The sequence below is a fragment of the Durio zibethinus genome, chromosome 14 (genome assembly GCF_047325235.1).
Source record: "Durio zibethinus cultivar Kanyao isolate XHJ-2024 chromosome 14, ASM4732523v1, whole genome shotgun sequence".
NCBI lineage: Eukaryota > Viridiplantae > Streptophyta > Magnoliopsida > Malvales > Malvaceae > Durio > Durio zibethinus.
The window spans coordinates 20,236,113-20,240,930 of record NC_143175.1 but is presented as its reverse complement, the minus strand read 5'-3'; positions in this window follow the sequence as shown (position 1 = coordinate 20,240,930).

Below are 4,818 nucleotides of genomic sequence, written 5' to 3'. Positions count from 1 at the left end.
TAGTGGTCTGCTGTTAAAGCTATTAGTTCAAAGAAACTGCTTGTAAGTAAAAAAAATCAAGCTTCTTGCGTTTGATACCAAGCATGGGTGAAGGAAAGACTTTTTCTTTCTTCTCATTTACTTAAAAGTTCAATAAAATTTTGCAGAACTAATATCTTAGATATTAAAAAGTTTGGGGGTTTAAGTATCTTTGTGAGGGTTACATATGGGTCCATTATTAGCACATAATCGTTTCTAATCAATCAGTTCATGTGCTATTGACCCACTTATTTTTTTAATCCCATTAAATAAATCTGTAGTTTATCCTTTTTTTATTGTTTTTATTTAATTTTCAATATAAAACCAATTTAGCTAATTAGCGTTTATTTTAATCATTAAAATAGAAGCTACTTGATGATAATATCATTTGTGGTGAAGCCAATCATTGGGGTTCACTTAAATGGGATAAAACTTGGATTTGCCATTTGGTGAGGATGCTGCTGCCTAAAGTTGAATGTCTAAAGTCGTGTTTTTTTTTTTTTAATGTTCTGAATCAACAAATTAATGTTTAAAAGTACTAAATCAATAAACTATTGTTACACCAAGTTCGAGATAAATGGTTGGGACTAAACTGTAGAAAACATTTTCAAAATTTTTTGTTGGTATTTCTCAACTCAATTACCGTAGAATAATTCAATTATATAGTTATTAATTGGTATTTAAAACTGTGATTTAAGTTCTAGGTTATGCAAAGGAGCCGGATCCATCAAGAAAAGGGATGATGGATGGATAAAGGAGGGCAAGTTCTTGGGCATGAAGAAAGTCATTATTGGTGAAGAATTGTGTGTGGCACGTATAGGTTGAAAGTAACTGAACCCAAATCAAAGAATATTAGGAAAGATTTGGAAGCAAAGGATATATCCCATGTTATGTATCATGGGCTCCTCTCCTCTATTCCAAAACCTTCTATGCCAATCTTTATTTATTTATATACATATAAATTTAAGTAAAGATAACCAATCAACAAGTTAGAAATTTGGATCACATCAGATTTAAATGGTTTTTAGTTGGGTTGTCTTAAGTTAAAGTAAGGTTCAAATTCAGATTAAAATAAAATTAATAGGTAAATTTTTAATTATAAAAATTTGATAGTTTTAATTTTTAATATTAAGTTCGAGTTATTACAAGTTTATATTGAATTTAGGATATTTAAATTATTTAGATTTTGAATTTTTTTCAAATCCAAATTATTTCGAATTTAATTATTTTATATTAAAATTTTTTTATTTGAATATTTGCCTTTTTAATCAATTAGGATTTAATTGGATTAGAGTTTGAATTTTTTGAACGAATTTCAAATTCAATTTTTTTTAAGACTTATAATTTTAGGTTACCTAAAGAGAGGTTCACAAATCTCACTCATCTCTTTGCAAAATTCAAATATGAGTCCCCTAAATTGGAACATTTAGATTCTTAACTGCTAGGTTATTCCCTTGGGGACCAAGGTCACCCTCTAAGCATAAAATTACTTAAATTTATTTTTCTAATACCTTATATATTATAAGTGTGAGAAGCGAAAGAACAAGCTTGGAAGAAAATTAATGCTTGAAAGCAATACCGAGCAAGTTTCCCAGTGAAATAATGCAGCCAACCATTTCAATATTTTATTCACAAATCATCCACAAGGAAGAGAGAGAGAAAGAGAAAGGGATAAGATTCAGTAGCTTCTGAGCCACTCAATGCAACATGTTAGTTCCAAGTTAGCAGCTTCAATGTGTTGAATAAATTAATTAACCTTAAATATATAATAAGAAACGAAAAAATACTAAGAAGAATGTATGAGGAATCCATCAATTTTAAGTCAACCATTACAATTTGCCATCTAGCCTAGAAGAACAAAAAAGGATGAAGAAAAGTGTAAAACATTATATGAAATTAATGTAAATTTTGATCAAGCTGGTGCAATTAAAGGAAGAGGGAGAATCGAAATTGACTCTTTTAGCAGGAGAATGCATGCATTTATAATCCGATTTTTGAGAGTTTATAACATTTAATTATGTATATTTTGAAAAGAAAAAAAAATGTTTGGTAACAAGGATCCACCAGTCCAGTATGTACAGGCTATGTTTAGATAATGCAAGCTTGCTTCTTACTTGAGCCAAACTCGTTACAGATAAAGTCGTACATATATTTATTTTCTGAAAAATAACTGTGAGTCAAAGAAGATCAAATTAAATTTAAAATATCCCATTTTCCACTCTTTGATGATGAACTGGGGATGAAGCTTGATTTGCTCTTAGCTTATGACGTTTACATCCCAGCCTCTCCTTGGATATAATTCTTTCATACCATTAAATTAATTCATTTTCACCAGGAAAAAGACCTCTCAATATGTTTTCAAGCTTCACATCTATGTATGTCTTGTTTTGCAGCTGGAGTTTAAAATTCTTGCTAAATTTGATTGAGGCTTCTATTCTTATGTTTAATGCGATTATTATACTTGCGCAACCTGATCTTGTTTCTTTTCGTATACATCAAATCCAGACCAAAAAAACAATATGTTCATTCCTTCAAATTAAGACAAATTATGCCTTATCTCTAAGAATGTGTTAGGACCTAATGAGATGGGTAATTAGTAAAATTCAAACCTCATACCATTTATTACAAAATGAGTGAATTTAGTATTCCACAAATTCTTGTGACTGATATTTTTTTTATTAAAAAAAATCGTAGTATGAAGATGAAAGTAATTGTATGTGTTAAAATTTAAATATCAAATTTATTAAATATCATCTTTTAAAATGAATACATAAATTAACACTTAGATTAAATCTCGGATTATTGTGATAACATTTTTTGCAAGAGCGATATGATTATTTTTGTAGAGTGATAATAATTTAGTTTTTAATTTAAGAAAGGGAATTAAATAGGAGAAGCTGGAGTGAAGTTGAGGTCTAAATTCAGCTCTTTCTCTATGACAATATAATTTGCTTGTTTATTTATTTCGAATTTATTATAGGTACCAATTGAAAGCTATTTTTCTTTGCACTAACACAAACTTGGCTGATCTGAGATGTAATCCAAGAAATATTAAACAATTTATACCAAAATGAAAATAAAACAAATATAGCAATAGTAAGTACATTATAGATTTATTGTGTTTTTCATCAAAATAGAACCTCAAAATATAATCACAATTCTTTTCCAGAATAAAAAGAAAACTTTGATATTTGCATCCTCTTTAAAAGATATATAAAATTAATTAAGTATTAAAATTATATAAAATTACCACCTAAGTGCATTTGATTGAATTATAAATCTATATATTTTTCTTGCCTAAAAAGTTGAATTTGATTTTTTTTAAAAATATTAATTTAATTTTAGTTTTAATAAATATTGTATATACATTTAGATCACATCAATTGGAAAGTGAAATCGTTCAATGACAACTCAAATATTGCATCAACAATAGACTTGAATAATGCTAAAGCACCTTTAAATTTTCATTCCCAATAACTTGAAAAAAAACCCTAAATTGTAATGGGACGTGACATTGGAAAGAACCTAGTTGAATCAGAAGCGGAGGACCCGGCAGGGTCACACCCCAAATTTTGATTGGCCAACATTAGTAGAGCTCACATTTATTTTTTTTTCCTAATGCTTTCTATCAGTTCATATCTCAATCAAAGATGAAAAATACATGCAACCCCATGTACTCAAGATCAACTCAAGTCATTTTTCCAATATGAATTTAGTGAAGGAAAACGCCAACATCTGCAACATTGACAGCAATCATTATGGCAAAATTGAGTAGCAGCCGAACATGAAAATTTAATGAATTGAGTATGAGATGTTCAATGACTTTTAATTATTTCTCTCAGTTTCTCTTTCTATGTTGTGATGGAATTTGCTTGAGAGTGCTGTAGGCAATGGTGAAAAATGGTTGTCTTCCGTATATATTTTTCTGTTGAAATTGAAAGTTTAAAATTTGTTTTCAAAGGGATAATGACTTATCGCCTACTCCATCCACCAATGTTAGGTTCACACCACTATTTTTCATTCCTACATATGGGTCAGACTCTCCTGCGACTCTCATGCTTCTGTCTCTTGAAATGGCTGTTTTAACTCCCAACTCACGAAACAGTAACATAATCCTCTAAATAAATTGTTTCTCCCGGGAAATTAATACTGTGTTTGTTAGGAATGTGGGGAAGGAAGGTTGTTTTCCTTTCATCTGTTTGGCTTTGGCTCAAGTGATGGAAATGGATGGAAAGAAAAGGAGTCGAGGATAAAATTAAATAATTTTAATTGAATGAATGGTTTCTTTGTATTCAGAAAGGATTGAATATTAAGAGAAGGAATAGATATGAATTCATGTATTTTCCTTGGTAAGAAAAAATGAAGAAAAAACCATTTTCTTTTCATCCCATTTCCTTCATTATTCATCTTTTCATCATGCCAAGCGCGGAGTAAATGTGGATCATCAAACATTCTACAGGATCATGCTCACCCTATAAGAACTTGATTGAGTATAACTATTTATTAAGGGTGTTTATTGTTCATGGATAGTTAGTTTCATTTCCTCATCGCGTAGAGCATAATGTGCCTCTGGTGAACAAATGACTTCAGTTTTTCGTATGGTGTCTACCTCCCAGATTGATAGCCTAGCTACCATGGATTTCTAGCCTATCCAGCAATGGCCAAGGTGATTTAACTAATGTGCCAGGTAATATTGTTATTCATGAAAGTGATCATAATGAAATCGCCTAATTTGATCTGCATCAACTGTTATATAAAATATCCAACACTACACAAAAGGAGGGTAAGAATGGTACTACA